General features: G+C 36.6%; 1 long non-coding RNA gene across 1 annotated transcript; it reads left to right on the top strand.

Annotated features, from left to right (window-relative positions):
* Positions 1-1,823: 1,823 nt before the first annotated feature.
* LOC117335926 lies at positions 1,824-18,331 on the top strand. The gene is made up of 3 exons (XR_004534515.1): positions 1,824-1,941; positions 6,377-6,599; positions 15,792-18,331. It is a non-coding gene; the product is annotated as an uncharacterized LOC117335926 (long non-coding RNA).
* Positions 18,332-19,662: the final 1,331 nt, after the last annotated feature.

Raw genomic sequence — 19,662 nt, 5'->3', positions numbered from 1 at the left:
ACCAAACCCCAAGGATGTACCTGACCAGATTTTGTGAAAATCCATTCAATACTTTAGGACGAGTAGCAATTTAAAGAAAATGTTGATGGACGACGGACGCTGCGCCATGGCATAAGTTCACCGGCCCTCCGAGCTACTTAACCCAATTATGCCAATGTCGTCTCACTTTTGATATAATAGCTTTATTTAGAATGTATAGCATTCACAGTTATTTATAGCAACGTATATACCTGGTCAAGCTGGACACTGGAATGTCATTGAAGTCAATGAAAGAAGGGCATCTTGCGTCAAAATGTATTCATATATATGCAATTTTGTATTTTTCCAAGTGTATTTCGTGAGGGATGGCCATTTTTAATGAAACCGCAATGACCTGCCTTGTATGTAGGGCGTAATGACCGTAAGAGGCAACTATTTTTTGGATCTTATCTTTTCTCTTCTTTCGTCCCTGCGTTGAAGGCTCTGGGTTATGTCCCCTTTGCAAGACATGCCAGGGTCTTTAAACTGGTAGTTGCTACTCCTGCTTAGCTCTCAGCATTTTGGGAGCGGGACGACTGGTTTGCCCGTTGTCAGTATAATGTGAACTGGTGGGGGTCCTGCTGGGTGTATCTGGCAATATGCTTCAGTGAGGTAGCACTATAATTCGGGAAAAATTCCGGACTATAACAAGGAGACTTTACACGAACAGACCACAGCCTCCCAAAGCACACATACGCACTCGCCACACGGATGCATGTCGCACGCACAGGAGGCCTTGTCTAAATTACCTTAGCTGATGATAGGTCATTAAACAAATCAAACCAGGCCAAACTAAACATCAATGACACTGACAAGCTCACGTACATGTACTGGCTATATACTTGTAAGTAATTAAGGCTGACTGATATGACATAGACAAAAAACTTGTGTATTTGGTTTGTATTCTTAATATTATGTATACAAAATATGATGATTTGATGACAAGAGTGAGGACCATTTTATAGAACGACTTCACCTTCCAAATATAGGACAACAAAACGGACCATTTATGTTCCCTTGTCCGCCCCTGTCATTACTGAACGTGTAAAACTGTCGTCTAACGATTATGGAAAGTCACGACTTTGGGCCGGAACTAAGTATCCCATGCACAACAGAACGCAGAATTTTACCTCTTCTGTATGGATGGATATTACGGGAAAAAAATAACTCATGCACATGTCATTGAACTTGGTGAGCAACTGTATTTATTACTTAATACATATCTTAAAATACTGTTTACCTGTGTATGACGTTAACGACATCCTCGCAATGTAACACAGCTTTAAGGATCCACTTGTTTTCACATTAATTACAAGCACAGCTACTAACAAAACGGTAAATAGTATTTGTCCCATGGGAAAACACCAAACGGTTCACCACCGTGTTAAATCTGTCCATCATTAATGTAAACGTAAATATACTACCTCCATGATAGTTAATTACACCTGGCTTTTCTGCGAAATCCTTCCATTTCAAATACTGAACATTTTATGGAATTAGCTTGTGTGTGTACCTACACCAACACTTAAACATAGAATTGGCCATATTTTTTTCCTGACATTTGGTTTCTGCTTCCATTACAATTCTTGTCCGATTAATCCGTGTGTTATAAATGACTTATTTGCCTAGTGAAAGGGCTAGTCGTATTTATTACATAAATTAATTAACTGTTCAGGTATTGTATATCTTAAAAAAAAGCTGAAAACCCTCGCATGACGCTACTTATAAATAATTCAAATACATAAATAGACGAAAGATTTATTTTCTGGCCATGCATGTCATTTATACGACACATCTGTCCAGCGATATTATATAATGACTGTAGGCTGCGCAGCCGGTCACCGGCTTGTGTGTCGTCTGTCAGGATGAAGGTATACCTAGCAGCCGTGGTAGCCCTGGCATGTATCATTTCCAATATCGGTGGTGAGTTTACTTACACATAAACAAGTGTTTAAAATATTGAATTATCAAATTCAAACATTGTTCAAGGAATATTTGCAAAAAAAGGTTTTGTTTATATGTATCGATACATTTAAGGAAGGGATGGTACTTATTTTAAGATAATGCGGAGCAAGAAGTATATTTTAAGTATTGATCTTTGGATTGTTTTTTTAGTAGTTAAAGGGAAACACATTTGTGCGATATTCATAACTGTATGCATGACTTTTATGAGATTCGTATAGTTATAAATGCAAAGGAGAAGGAAAATATATTTCCAGCGTTTCATTTGATATATATATATATATATATATAATCATTTTGATAGGAACTAGGTAGCGAGCTGTTTTAAAGAAATCCCTTTTCCTTGAGATTTTAAGTGTAAATGTACCCATAAGATGTGTTTAAGTGCCATTTGTGTTCATTTTGCTAGAGCATGCAACAAAATATAGATGAAAGTCATGCTTGAAACACGTTTCGTCGGCTTGGATCAGTAAAAAAGTGAATTATTGCTTGAGCAATTTGTAAACTGATGCACATTGTATGTAGTCTATGGTCATATTAATGGTGTTTATGAGAGGCGAGAGTGTAAATGTTTACATTACGCTATCGGTAATAACGATGGCGGTAGCCCACTAGCAGTGAAAAATGTGTAGATTTCGTCAACGACGGTTAACATTTCATTTCATAAAACCATGTCTACACGCAATGAATATATCATACAGTTTTATGTGTGCACTAACTTTACTGTACATTTATTTAATAAAGAGGACTTGACGAATGTGATGTCTAGTACACCATAATCTGTCGCATTAACCTATCCTACAAACAATTATTCTGTCTGTTTAAGCTGTGAGCTTGGTGCAATTCATTCAAAACCTCGTTTGAATTATCATAACACGACATTTGCATAATCCTTCGTGATTGTAAACACATTCCGTATAGCTTGACTGCATACATGGTTACTTTTACCGTTAAACATGTCTTAAGCAAACATCAACGTGATCAGGATTAATACTGATATAGATTTATACAACACCAAGTCTGGTTTTATCAAGAGACTTGTCGAAAATGTTATCAGGATCTATGTCTTTGCGTTTAAACAGAATTGATTCATGTATATAAGCGATGAAACCAATGACATTGTTTTCCCTTCTCTCCTCGACTTGTTTTCAAATGAGGATTATTTTCTCGAAACGTTTACTCAAGAAATATTAAAACCATTGTTTACTGCTTTGAATTTAAAATAATTTTCATGATGTTTTAGAATACGAACCTCGTTGGCAAAGTGGATCGTGCATACCATTCGACATGAGAGCAAAGCCTCGAAAATTCAAACGAATCGCATCATTTTACTTATAATGTTACCAACATGGAAGGATTATAGATATTTGTATGATAGGTGTGGCAATTTCAATTGTCCTTTTGTGAACTTTCCGTTTCTTGATAGTACGTTACTGCCCTGCTTCCAATGTTTATTTTTGGATGAGTGACATCACATCATGGGAAATTGTTACATCAGTAAGTGACATATTTGTTCCTAATTATGATACCAGTATTCTACGAGAAAATTTTGCCACAAGGATATTGTAAACATCGGAATTAAATCTTCAACGTTTAAATCGAATGGCTAACCAACAAAATTTGAGAAAAAAGTGTTGTAATATCCTAAGATAGTCCATTGTAAGTGACGATTGCAAATTATTTGAAAAATACCTCACTTCTTTGAAGCTGCACGGAGAGGGAATGGGGGGTCCTATTTTCCATATTGTTAAAAAATGAATAAAAATATTTCCAATGTTACAAAACATATGCACTGAAAAATGAACATGAACATTTGAAATCATGAACAAAAACATCGTAAGAAGTTATGATTCTAACAAATTGTAAAAAGACAGAGATTAACTTCGCAGTACTTTACGTAATAATTGTAACAGGACGTTTGGAGGGCAGCTTATATATCACTGATGAAAACTTAATTGAACAACCATCAGAGATAACGTTTACTGAGCGGAAAGGGTTGAGGTTGACAAGTTCACACGGATGTGCCTGGTGTACCTTTGTACCAGTTGTCAGTTATATGTGTGTATTCAAGTCGATGGCCGAGGCACCGTGTTTCGTGTTCTTTCCTGATTGGTTCATATGTAATTGTATACGCCCCAATTGACTTCGATTGCTGACGTGTGTGAACGAAGTACACTGTCAATGCTGTCAAAACACATGCCATTTGATACCGTTTATTTCTTACACACGTTTCGAAAACTGTTATCAATCCTTGATAACTGAAATCATTGATTTTGAACTTTCAACTGCGACTATATAATATGATACAGGCCATAAGGATATATGTATCCGCAACACAAGTACGTATACTAACTTCGTCATGTAAATCTTCGGGATTAAGTGTAATATTATGTTGTTCGCATTTTCATAGCAAATTTAGGTTACTGAAAATCATAGTAGCTGTTCCTTCAATTCGTAGAATTATATTTTCTTATGGCTTGCACAGCAGTTCTTTCATTGTTAATCGAGGACGAATATCTTCCTTTTTCCGGCTTTTGAACCACGGATTCCGACTCCGTGGTAGAACTTAGCTACGTTTTATTGATTACATCGCCGTCTATTAAAACATCGCACAAAAACTTCCATTTACCTAAAATGTGCATGTTCAATGAGATATTGGCAGCAATAACTTATATTTCCATGTAAAAATAGGTCGCCATATTCGCGTACCGATACTAATTGATCGAGTGTGTAAATGTGCATTTTAACGTCCTATCAACAGCTTTGGTCATATTCTGTACCGTGCAAAGGATTGAAATAGTTTCTTTTTCAAATACCGAACCGACGCCACGTTTTATTAAATTATGAACAAAACATTTTAGATGGCGCTGATTTCATTCTATATTTTAGGTGAATTTGATATCAGAAAAGCGCTCTTTCATTTCCGACAACACAAATGTACAGCGGAAAAACTCCGCAAGACTAGAATATTTTTCAATATGTCAAACTTCATATATTGTAACGATACTAATAATAATAGACTTTATTTATACTTGATAACATATTGAGCTTAAAAGCTCGTCTTACACATGGTCAAGATAAGTATAGAATATACAATATTTACAACAATTTATGAATTAATACCTATAAAGAAAATTGTTACTGACACCAGCCATTTTATTCAGATGATAAAGTATGAAGAAATCTAATCTTTGTCATTTAAAACAATAATGTATACACACGTGTACGTTAATTGACGCTTATCTTGCACAACTGAAATTCCTCATTATTCTGTTAATACTCCAGATTTCGACCAGGAATATGCCGTACACGTGTATATTATCATTATCCTGCAGATTGTAAACGATTACTGAAAGGCCTACGCCCCGCCCACTTTCTGAGGTAACAGCCAATGACAGACCTTCCCGAATTTCTCTTGATCATCGTTGCACCAACAGTAAATCGTTAAGAAACAGTCATGTGAAATAAAGGAAGCCAGTATAGACGAAGTTTATAATTTAAGATATTTAGAAACAGGTCTTTTCTTTGCAACGCAAACATAGAAAATACGAAAACAGTACACAGTATACGTCATCTTATTTTCAGACATAAATCTGGTTATCAAGCTTTTATCTATAGCGGCAAGTAACACTGCCATGTCAAAATGTAAACGTAGTCATAAAAAATTAAGATTTTTGTTTCAAATTAAAATTTTAGACATATCTTTTGGCTTGGTTCAACCTGACAATGCTTCCAGTGCGGCGCGGTATGTTCTAATTTTGTCCAGGCTCTAGGTTACCGGGGCATCAATATCTTATTTATTGATTAATAGTACAATATCAAAATTTTGTCGGCACGTCGGTGTTTTCAGTGTGAACTCACATGAACATCATAATCGTCACCAGTAATATATGCGTGTACCTCTTCAAATATACACGACATAAGTAGTTTAAGCTTGTATCAAAAGTTTGTCTATTTTGCAATTCTCCCGAGGTCATACAAGACAACAAAATGTCCCGTTCTCACTACCTTTGCATAGCTACCGGTGCAAAGTGGCTGACATTCTGACGCAATATTTAAATGTGTTTCCCATGAAAATGAAAACAAAACAAATATGTACATCTCATTTGAATCACTTATAATATCCATTTACTTTTTTTCTGGTACATAAGTAAATTTTAAAATTAAAACTGCTAATTTATGCAATAGTGTAGGTAATGAAATACGTACATACATGACAGGTACTTTGTTTCCCGTCCAATCTATGTTATTGTATAATCTTGTACATCAATTAATTAGTATTATGTTACTTCAGTCATTCTAAGTCCATGATGAGTTGTCTCTTGTCTCTTTTGTAGAAGTTCGAATTCATCTTATAATATACATTGTTAAACAATAAATATTGTGTTTACAACAGGGTCCCACTTGAGACTCCGTAATCGGTCACTCGCACTGACAAAGTCTTACCTCAACAGGGGATGTCCAGTTCTAACATGTGACAAGTTGAACCGAAGGATCCCCTCCCGATGCCGAATTCCAGACATATACCGATTCCGGGGCCGGTTGTGTCGAGGTTGCTATGTAAATCTGTGTGTAGGATACCTTTACAACACTAATAAAAAAGGAAGGATGACTGCGGGGTAGGTAATAAGCATATGTATATATGATGGTTACGGCTGGTGCACTCAAGTACGCTTTGGCTCTAAATGACTGTAATTGTTGATGGGCCATAAAACAATGCAAGATCAAATTGATTTGACCCTCTTCTAGCTCTAATGTCTTATTGAAACATTTGGAGGACAGCTCACCCCAGTAGGAAAGAGGTTCTGTTCCAAGCAAACCGGTCTATAAAAGTCGTAATTACTAGAATTTTACCCGTTTATATCTTATTTTGAGTTTGGTATGTTTCTTTCTGTAAACGTCATTTTACTGTAATGCTTCTTGATCCTCAATGACTCAAATTGTCGACGGGCCGTAAAACAACACAATGTAATACTACTGCTACTTAACGCTTAGCATTATAGGAGTAGTAGACTGGGTAGGCGGTTGTCAGTATAGTATTACCGGAAGGGGTGTCTTCGCCAGTATGCTTTAGTGAGGTAACACCATTAAGTCGACTATTAGTTCCGCGCTGTCACAAGGAGACAAACACGAACACATCACAGCCTCCCAAAATACACAAGAAAAGCCCCTTGCACTCAGGTGAGGCCTGTCCTTAATTAATCATAGCTGTTGATAGGACGTTGACAATTGAAAACACCAAGTCAATTAGCCTTTTTGATAAACGTTTGCTAGCACGAAAGAATATATTTTTGCGGGGAATCATGCGACCTTTTCAATCTTTTAACAATCAGAATTTGTAAAATATGCAATAATTATTGCTACATTCTTAACGGTCCATCAACACTGAAAAGGACACAAGGGTCAATTAATTGTGAATGAAATAGACATTAAACGAAACAATGTTAAAAAATGTAATAGGTAAAATTGTTTAATTTAGTACATTAATAGCTTTTAGAAGTTCAGAATGGTATACATGTAACAATATCGAATAGAAGTAGACATCTTACGCTTACCTGTTGTAGAAGAATACAATCCAGTAAGATGGGTCTAACAGTGAATGGTTCATGGTATATATAGTATCGATGCACTGAGGCTGATCCTCGCGATGGATAAGTAACAGGTCGTTCTATTTATAACATAACATAGAAATGCTCTCTGTAGTACTGCAACAATAAACAAAATGAAAGGTTTGGTTTGGTTTGGTTTATTTTGTTTAACGTCCTATTAACAGCTAAGGTCATTTAAGGACGGCCTCCCGTGCGTGCGACATACATGCGTGTGGTGAGTGCGTATGTGTGTTTTGGGAGGCTGCGGTATGTTCGTTTTAAGTCTCCTTGTGATAGGCCGGAACTTTTGCCGATTTATAGTGCTACCTCACTGAAGCATACTGTCAAAGACACCCAGCAGCACACCCCATCCCGGTCACATTATACTGACAACGGGCGAACCAGTCGTTCCACTCCAAATATGCTGAGCGCTAAGCAGGAACAGCAACTACCATTTTTAAAGACTCTGGTATGTCACGGCCAGGGGACAGAACCCAAAGCCTTCCTCACAGGGGCGAACGCTCAACTAAAGGCCAAAAGTGAGGCATTGTCAAGGGAGACATTAGGAAGAAGAAAGTTGTTCAGAAATAAGAGAAAAGATAAGATCCCAAATTTAGTCGCCTCTTACGATCATGCAATGGGGGCAGCAGGTACAATTCTTACGCCCTACCTGCAGGGCAGACTTTCCTATATATGTGAATAAATAACAAATTGTAATGATAATAATATCACTTAACAAATAACATCTTCGTTTGGGAAACTGTTAATATATACAACATTTTGAACTATCTCAAAGCTGCTGGTCAGTACCTCAGGATATGAGCAACCACAGCCACATTTTTCATTTTAAACTATATACGTGAGTAAACCAATACATTTTTTTTCGTTTATTTGTCGTTTAATTCTTTATACTATCTTGACCGTCCATTTCGAACTCCCAAACTGAATTCAACAATTTGCATTCGCCCTCATTGCACTCATTTTTTCTATTTATTTACAACACACATTTCCCTCAAATTTCCTAACCTTCCACGTGAGTAACTTTCCTAAACCATGCCTTATAAAATACATGTAAATATATTACGCATGTTAATATGTAACACATTTGATTCCTTCCTATAAATCCATCAATTTACATTACTTTCCTCCTTATTTTGTCGATAAACCAAGCTATGTACTCTACTATACTCCCGTTCCTACTCTGCCTATAAATCAATAGCTATACTCTACTATCCTATCTATCGGCAAAAGTTCCGGCCTATCACAAGGAGACTTAACACGAACATACCACAGCCTCCCAAAACACACATACGAACTCACCACACCCATGTATGTCGCACGCACGGGAGGCCGTCCTTAAGTGACCTTACCTGTTAATAGGACGTTAAACAAAATAAACCAACCAACCAACCTACTCTGCCTATAAATCAATAGCTATACTTTATAAATCAGTTTATAAATAATCTATGAATTAATATCTATACTCCACTATACTCCTATCCCAACTCTGCCTATAAACCCATATATATACTCTACTATCCTCCTATCCCTACTCTGCCTATAAACCCATATCTATACTCTACTATACTCCTATCCCTACTCTGCCTATAAACCCATATCTATACTCTAGTATCCTCCTGTTCCTACTCTGCCTATAAACCCATATCTATACTCTACTATCCTCCTGTTCCTACTCTGCCTATAAACCCATATCTATACTCTACTATCCTCCTATCCCTACTCTGCCTATAAACCCATATCTATACTCTACTATCCTCCTGTCCCTACTCTGCCTATAAACCTATATCTATACTCTACTATCCTCCTGTTCCTACTCTGCCTATAAACCCATATCTATACTCTAATATCCTCCTGTTCCTACTCTGCCTATAAACCCATATCTATACTCTACTATCCTCCTATCCCTACTCTGCCTATAAACCCATATCTATACTCTACTATCCTCCTGTTCCTACTCTGCCTATACACCCACATCTATACTCTACTATACTCCTATCCCTACTCTGCCTATAAACCCATATCTATACTCTACTATCCTCCTGTTCCTACTCTGCCTATAAACCCATATCTATACTCTACTATCCTCCTGTTCCTACTCTGCCTATAAATCCATATCTATACTCTACTATCCTCCTGTTCCTACTCTGCCTATAAACCCATATCTATACTCTACTATCCTCCTGTTCCTACTCTGCCTATAAACCCATATCTATACTCTACTATACTCCTGTTCCTACTCTGCCTATAAACCCATATCTATACTCTACTATCCTCCTGTTCCTACTCTGCCTATAAACCCATATCTATACTCTACTATACTCCTGTTCCTACTCTGCCTATAAACCCATATCTATACTCTAGTATCCTCCTGTTCCTACTCTGCCTATAAACCCATATCTATACTCTACTATCCTCCTATTCCTACTCTGCCTATAAACCCATATCTATACTCTAGTATCCTCCTGTTCCTACTCTGCCTATAAACCCATATCTATACTCTAGTATCCTCCTGTTCCTACTCTGCCTATAAACCTATATCTATACTCTACTATCCTCCTGTTCCTACTCTGCCTATAAACCCATATCTATACTCTACTATCCTCCTATCCCTACTCTGCCTATAAATCCATATCTATACTCTACTATCCTCCTGTTCCTACTCTGCCTATAAATCCATATCTATACTCTACTATCCTCCTGTTCCTACTCTGCCTATAAACCCATATCTATACTCTACTATCCTCCTGTTCCTACTCTGCCTATAAACCCATATCTATACTCTACTATCCTCCTGTTCCTACTCTGCCTATAAACCCATATCTATACTCTACTATACTCCTGTTCCTACTCTGCCTATAAACCCATATCTATACTCTACTATCCTCCTGTTCCTACTCTGCCTATAAACCTATATCTATACTCTACTATCCTCCTATCCCTACTCTGCCTATAAACCCATATCTATACTCTACTATACTCCTATTCCTACTCTGCCTATAAACCCATATCTATACTCTACTATCCTCCTATTCCTACTCTGCCTATAAACCCATATCTATACTCTACTATCCTCCTGTCCCTACTCTGCCTATAAACCCATATCTATACTCTACTATCCTCCTATTCCTACTCTGCCTATAAACCCATATCTATACTCTACTATCCTCCTGTTCCTACTCTGCCTATCAACCCATATCTATACTCTACTATACTCCTGTTCCTACTCTGCCTATAAACCCATATCTATACTCTACTATCCTCCTATTCCTACTCTGCCTATAAACCCATATCTATACTCTACTATCCTCCTGTTCCTACTCTGCCTATCAACCCATATCTATACTCTACTATACTCCTGTTCCTACTCTGCCTATAAACCCATATCTATACTCTACTATACTCCTGTTCCTACTCTGCCTATAAACCCATATCTATACTCTACTATACTCCTGTTCCTACTCTGCCTATAAACCCATATCTATACTCTACTATCCTCCTGTTCCTACTCTGCCTATAAAACCATATCTATACTCTACTATCCTCCTGTCCCTACTCTGCCTATAAACCCATATCTATACTCTACTATCCTCCTGTTCCTACTCTGCCTATAAACCCATATCTATACTCTACTATCCTCCTGTTCCTACTCTGCCTATAAACCCATATCTATACTCTACTATCCTCCTGTCCCTACTCTGCCTATAAACCCATATCTATACTCTACTATCCTCCTATTCCTACTCTGCCTATAAACCCATATCTATACTCTACTATCCTCCTGTTCCTACTCTGCCTATCAACCCATATCTATACTCTACTATACTCCTGTTCCTACTCTGCCTATAAACCCATATCTATACTCTACTATACTCCTGTTCCTACTCTGCCTATAAACCCATATCTATACTCTACTATACTCCTGTTCCTACTCTGCCTATAAACCCATATCTATACTCTACTATCCTCCTGTTCCTACTCTGCCTATAAAACCATATCTATACTCTACTATCCTCCTGTCCCTACTCTGCCTATAAACCCATATCTATACTCTACTATCCTCCTGTTCCTACTCTGCCTATAAACCCATATCTATACTCTACTATCCTCCTGTTCCTACTCTGCCTATAAACCCATATCTATACTCTACTATCCTCCTGTTCCTACTCTGCCTATAAACCCATATCTATACTCTACTATCCTCCTGTTCCTACTCTGCCTATAAACCCATATCTATACTCTACTATACTCCTGTTCCTACTCTGCCTATAAACCCATATCTATACTCTACTATCCTCCTATTCCTACTCTGCCTATAAACCCATATCTATACTCTACTATCCTCCTGTTCCTACTCTGCCTATAAACCTATATCTATACTCTACTATACTCCTATCCCTACTCTGCCTATAAACCCATATCTATACTCTACTATCCTCCTGTCCCTACTCTGCCTATAAACCTATATCTATACTCTACTATCCTCCTATCCCTACTCTGCCTATAAACCTATATCTATACTCTACTATCCTCCTGTTCCTACTCTGCCTATAAACCCATATCTATACTCTACTATCCTCCTATCCCTACTCTGCCTATAAACCCATATCTATACTCTACTATCCTCCTGTTCCTACTCTGCCTATAAACCTATATCTATACTCTACTATCCTCCTATCCCTACTCTGCCTATAAACCCATATCTATACTCTACTATACTCCTGTTCCTACTCTGCCTATCAACCTATATCTATACTCTACTATACTCCTGTTCCTACTCTGCCTATAAACCCATATCTATACTCTACTATCCTCCTATTCCTACTCTGCCTATAAACCCATATCTATACTCTACTATCCTCCTGTTCCTACTCTGCCTATAAACCCATATCTATACTCTACTATCCTCCTGTTCCTACTCTGCCTATAAACCCATCTCTATACTCTACTATCCTCCTATCCCTACTCTGCCTATAAACCCATATCTATACTCTAATATCCTCCTGTTCCTACTCTGCCTATAAACCCATATCTATACTCCACTATACTCCTATCCCTACTCTGCCTATAAACCCATATCTATACTCTACTATCCTCCTATCCCTACTCTGCCTATAAACCCATATCTATACTCTACTATCCTCCTATTCCTACTCTGCCTATAAACCTATATCTATACTCTACTATCCTCCTGTCCCTACTCTGCCTATAAACCCATATCTATACTCTACTATCCTCCTATTCCTACTCTGCCTATAAACCCATATCTATACTCTACTATCCTCCTGTTCCTACTCTGCCTATAAACCCATATCTATACTCTACTATCCTCCTATTCCTACTCTGCCTATAAACCTATATCTATACTCTACTATCCTCCTATTCCTACTCTGCCTATAAACCCATATCTATACTCTACTATCCTCCTATCCCTACTCTGCCTATAAACCCATATCTATACTCTACTATCCTCCTATTCCTACTCTGCCTATAAACCTATATCTATACTCTACTATCCTCCTATCCCTACTCTGCCTATAAACCCATATCTATACTCTACTATCCTCCTATTCCTACTCTGCCTATAAACCTATATCTATACTCTACTATCCTCCTGTCCCTACTCTGCCTATAAACCCATATCTATACTCTACTATCCTCCTGTCCCTACTCTGCCTATCAACCCATATCTATACTCTACTATACTCCTGTTCCTACTCTGCCTATAAACCCATATCTATACTCTACTATCCTCCTGTTCCTACTCTGCCTATAAACCCATATCTATACTCTACTATCCTCCTGTTCCTACTCTGCCTATAAACCCATATCTATACTCTACTATCCTCCTGTTCCTACTCTGCCTATAAACCCATATCTATACTCTACTATACTCCTGTTCCTACTCTGCCTATAAACCCATATCTATACTCTACTATCCTCCTGTTCCTACTCTGCCTATAAACCCATATCTATACTCTACTATCCTCCTGTTCCTACTCTGCCTATAAACCCATATCTATACTCTACTATCCTCCTATCCCTACTCTGCCTATAAACCCATATCTATACTCTACTATCCTCCTGTCCCTACTCTGCCTATAAACCCATATCTATACTCTACTATCCTCCTATCCCTACTCTGCCTATAAATCCATATCTATACTCTACTATCCTCCTGTTCCTACTCTGCCTATAAACCCATATCTATACTCTACTATCCTCCTGTTCCTACTCTGCCTATAAACCTATATCTATACTCTACTATCCTCCTATCCCTACTCTGCCTATAAACCCATATCTATACTCTACTATCCTCCTATCCCTACTCTGCCTATAAACCCATATCTATACTCTACTATCCTCCTATTCCTACTCTGCCTATAAACCCATATCTATACTCTACTATCCTCCTGTTCCTACTCTGCCTATAAACCCATATCTATACTCTACTATCCTCCTGTTCCTACTCTGCCTATAAACCCATATCTATACTCTACTATCCTCCTGTTCCTACTCTGCCTATAAACCTATATCTATACTCTACTATACTCCTGTTCCTACTCTGCCTATAAACCCATATCTATACTCTACTATCCTCCTGTTCCTACTCTGCCTATAAACCCATATCTATACTCTACTATCCTCCTATCCCTACTCTGCCTATCAACCTATATCTATACTCTACTATCCTCCTGTTCCTACTCTGCCTATAAACCCATATCTATACTCTACTATCCTCCTATTGCTACTCTGCCTATAAACCCATATCTATACTCTACTATCCTCCTGTCCCTACTCTGCCTATAAACCCATATCTATACTCTACTATCCTCCTGTTCCTACTCTGCCTATAAACCCATATCTATACTCTACTATCCTCCTGTTCCTACTCTGCCTATAAACCCATATCTATACTCTACTATCCTCCTGTTCCTACTCTGCCTATAAACCCATATCTACACTCTACTATCCTCCTGTTCCTACTCTGCCTATAAACCCATATCTATACTCTACTATACTCCTGTTCCTATTCTGCCTATAAACCTATATCTATACTCTACTATCCTCCTGTTCCTACTCTGCCTATAAACCCATATCTATACTCTACTATCCTCCTGTTCCTACTCTGCCTATAAACCCATATCTGTACTCTAATATCCTCCTGTTCCTACTCTGCCTATAAACCTATATCTATACTCTACTATCCTCCTGTTCCTACTCTGCCTATAAACCCATATCTATACTCTACTATCCTCCTGTTCCTACTCTGCCTATAAACCCATATCTATACTCTACTATCCTCCTGTTCCTACTCTGCCTATAAACCCATATCTATGCTTTACTATCCTCTTATCTATTTAATAAGCTAAATTATCACGAAAGCGCTAACTACTATAAAACGTCAGTGAACCGCAATCCATTTGATCACAAAACGGAAAAGAGAACGCGGTCATTTCATAAGGGAGATTAGTTTTATCATTGTGAGAGCTTCAAAATAGTTTAGAGGCAATGCATTGGCACGTTAAAGATAAAAACCTCTAACATATAAGGGATGTCAGATTCCCTCGTGACACCTGTCCTCCTTGCACCGAAAAGATCCCTCTCCGTTTATTCGATCAAAATCATGCGTGATAACGTTAGGGATCGTCCACTCTTGTGAATTATTTATTAGGTGACAAACACAAAAAATTAAAATGCTACTTATTCGCCTCAAATTACCAGGATACGGCAAGTGATGTCATTACCAGTACGATCTGACATTATTAGTACTAGACACCGTCTTCTAAAATTACGCTTAAACTTGCTATAAGACAGACGGTCCCATAACAAAGTTATACCCCTCACGACGACATACAACTTAGCATAGTTGTTGGGTCACATATAGGCAGTAAACTAAGTAACTAACGAGCAATGACAACCTCGTCTCGGCGATTGTCTATAGCAATCAGACCGTTCACCGGTAGCTGCTTTATTAGAGAATAATTTGTGTGTTGAAATTATAGAAGCTTTGTTTGTTCCTAAATATATAAATATTTATTATGCTGTATCTATCAGAGCTTGTATTAAAAGTTTATAAGATTTGGTTACACAGTATCTAGTCCCGATCAGTAACTACGGTAACAATAACAGAAATAACTTTGATTTATAAGTATGTTCATATAATCTAGATGAATAATTTGTCTCTATTTGATGTCATTTCAGATAATCGAGTTCAGGAAGCATTCTGTCAGACATTATTAAACAGCTGTTTATCACGAACCGTGCCCCAGCATCACATCGCCCTGCGCAAGTGATTCGTGTTTTTAAATCCAGTTTCATTTGCAATGCGTTTCATGTCTTAAATGCGAAATATCTATAAAATACCTTTTTTTCATTTTCAGAGAGATTGTTTTGACTTGTATACTATCATGATATCAAAACGTAACCATCACCTGACAAGTTATGTTATTTTGTAATGGCATATTTAAATTGATGGCGAATTACAAAAATGTAGCAACAAATCCAAACTTACATCTACCAATGAACGCATGCGTATTATATATATCCGGTGAGGCATTACTTCCAGTGATTGAGTGATTGTGTCTTAGTTTGAAGAATAATAATGAGAGTACCTGGTGTAATGGGGGTATCTGGTGTATTTATTTCAATTCTTTTGTATGAGATAAAAGTTATACGTGTACATGTAGCTTACTGGTTGAATAACAAGGAAATATGCAAATTTTGACCATATTTTATGTTAAGTTGCCGATTTAGTGATTGTTCTATTGCTGTTGTATGACCTTGGCTGTTAATAGGACGTTAAACCAATAAAACCAAACCAAAGCAATGCTGCTGCAAAAACGAAAAGTGCCATATTTTGTCGCTTATAAAAGTTCCCTATTTTGTCGCTAGTAAAAGCGTGGGTTTTTGCGATACACACCTGTATGACGACGCTTTGTAGGATGAAAATGTGCCTTTTTGTTTCAGTAAATTTCATTCTGCCGTAACAACAATGCAAAGACTGAAAATGTGCACCTTAGGTATTAGCGAAGAAGACAGACATTTCAGAATACAACAGATTTTTGGGGACAAAGTGTCATCGAAATATGGTAGATGATACTTTGGCGATGACAAGTGTCAGTGGAAGACATAAAACAGTGCATTTCTCATTTTGTGTCTACATAACAAAAACGTGGTCTAATATGTATTTCGTGCGTTCCGGTGGTAGTTTCAGCTCAGGTAAATATACATTCCAAATTACGTTAGCAGACTAATTCAACACTGTCGGATGCGTTGATTAATACATATGTTGCAATGTCATATTTTATCAGTATTGGTAAAAGTTGCTAGTTCATGGCATGTTCAATTAGACTGTCGGCTGACAGTGTTGACATCTGAGTGACTTAGACGCTTGAATGAGTAAGACTAAATTATGTAACGTCATAGTTGTTCAATGGTTTGCACGTGACCAAATTCCGAAGCGTCACAGGTGTTCAATATTTCGCACGTGACCTTGTATTAGTTCAGAATATACCTATTGCGTATAGTGAAGGAAAATCAAACGCATTATGTTATAAATATAAATTGATTGTGCGTATACTGGTTGACATAATCAAGAGAAAAATAAAATGTAATATAAAGAAATGACGTAGTGTACTGCCATTTCATCTGTCTCAAGTGTAAATCTTACAAATGTAGATGACAACATGAATATTCTATTACATGGAGAAACTCTGGTATCCGGAAGTCTCCAGTAAAATGAATGTATACAAATGTTTGCAAATACAGTCTTAGTTAAGTGCCCTAAATGTTTCGGATCCAATGCATGGGCTGTATATCCTCCCTTTCCTATATCTGACTATGATTGATAACCTTCATTAAGTATACGTGTCCGTGCTGATAAGAACACATAGGTAAACGCCTTCAGCTTATAGTTATAATCGTCAAGCCCATACATAATGTTATACAGCTCTATCTACTTTCTGCATGATTTGTTGAAAAGCTCATAGGAGGTGTCAGAATGAGGGAAAATATTCTGTTTAAAGAACTATATATTGAAACGGCTATTACATTTTATTTTGCCCTTTTTTAAGACTAAATTACAGGTTTATGGTTTGGTCTTGTATTTCTTGTAAAATAGTTTCCAATGATCTAAAATAGATTATTGTTATTGATGTATTATTAGCTGTAACTTGAGCATGTATATCACATCGATAACACTTTGATATCAATATGTATACAGTTTATGACTGAATTAGAAAAAAAAAACAGTTTTTATGGCACGGACATCCGTGCTGTGAAAAAGTTTTGGTATTTATTGTGAAGATGGATATATATTGCATGGGCTGGTGTGCGAATAATATACAAATATATTGTCAAGATGCATTTTGATCTTGTGTAAGGTGAAAATATGAGCAATGGGGACTTTTTGTGTGAATATTATACAAAAGGAATGTATAATAGTATATTTATCTTGTATCTGATTTTTAAATGAACGATATCGAGATGGATCGTGTGCCTGAATAAGGCGTAAGACTTCTTATGAACATTGCATGTAAAATGTTTTTATCTTGGAACGGTTATACTGTGTTAATAAATACTGTTGGTAGTTGATATGTTTTTATATATTCATATAAGGAGATTATATTGTAAATCAAAAATTCAAATACCCATTGTGTTCGGCTTGGTATTGTAACCTTAAACTGGAAAATTATTGTTCCATTTCAGTTTGATACAATATGCAAATAAATCATTAGATACTATTTTTAGAAAACCTTTGTCATCACTCTAGCAACTTTAGTCCATTTGATATTTTGATCATCACAAATCTGGAAAAATTGAATTCACAAATAATGAAAGCATAAACAAAAGCACTGACCTCATTCTGTCTATACACTCATGTAAAATTACTGCATATTATTTCACATTTCCCTGAATGTGTAACTATTCTTAATTGATATGAATAGTTCTGTCGACATTTCTTAAGGAAACAGATATTGTGTGAGCACAATAATATACAGATTGACTTAAAAGGACTCAACGTCATGACTTTGTGAAATGACATTGAAAAGGAAATGCTAAAAATAAACAAGTAACAGTAGATATTCCAATCTTAATCTTGTTAATGTTAGTAAATCTTGACGATTTGTTTTTCATGTTTCTAGTTAATATCTGGAGCCTGTAAACGTTGATCAGCTATTTATTATCACATTCCAAACGCGTCCCATATTTTTAATGTCTCCGTTTTACGCCCATTTTACTCGCTAATGATTTGTCCTAATGAACTTTTCCGGTGTTGATAAGCCTAAGAATATAATACTGATATTAACATATTAAAATATAGATGTTACACATTTCATTTAATAGTGTATCAATTGCTGTAAGAAAGAGGATGTCCATTTTAAACCATGTCATCCTTTATACAGAGGAGGATGTAGAACTTACATGCTAATTGTGGAGACTAGATTAATATGGCTGATGTTTATTTATATATGCCTTTGTAACATCATAATTATACATGTACTGCAAGGGGTTTAGCATATTAAATATGGCATGAGATTCTTTATCAGAGCACGTTACAGTATATATTTTTTTTAAATCACAATATGTATGCGATACGTCAGGAGGTCTTCGTTTTATGTAACTTTTTGTCAGGTTGTTTGGTATATATGTAGATAGATTTTCATAAAACATGACAAGCCAAATAATTTTATAACATTCCGGTGACTGATTACCTAAGACAAATGACCAGTTAAGTGTCTGCACATTGAAGTTTGACGTTTACGAAATAGCAATGAAATCAGCAGGTCAATTTGGCTACACTAGCATAAAATATACACTTTAAGTTTTAAAATGCACAAAATAACAATGGAATCGTTTTAACAAATCAAAATACAAGTTCGTGACATTTTAAACATATGTATATTTATGTGCATTGTTTTCTCCTGAATTATATCGCTTTTTTACCGGCTGTGCTGTTTTAAATTTTATCCATAGCCTCATTTTTATACAACAGAAAGTCGATTACATAAAACGAACTTAACACCTTTTATGAATCTTTTATGATATGGGAACACATTGAAGGTGATATATT

The sequence above is a fragment of the Pecten maximus genome, chromosome 10 (assembly GCF_902652985.1).
Source record: "Pecten maximus chromosome 10, xPecMax1.1, whole genome shotgun sequence".
In the NCBI taxonomy this organism is placed as follows: Eukaryota; Metazoa; Mollusca; class Bivalvia; order Pectinida; family Pectinidae; genus Pecten; species Pecten maximus.
Note: the sequence above shows the minus strand (reverse complement) of the source record. Positions and strands in the feature narration are given on the sequence as shown.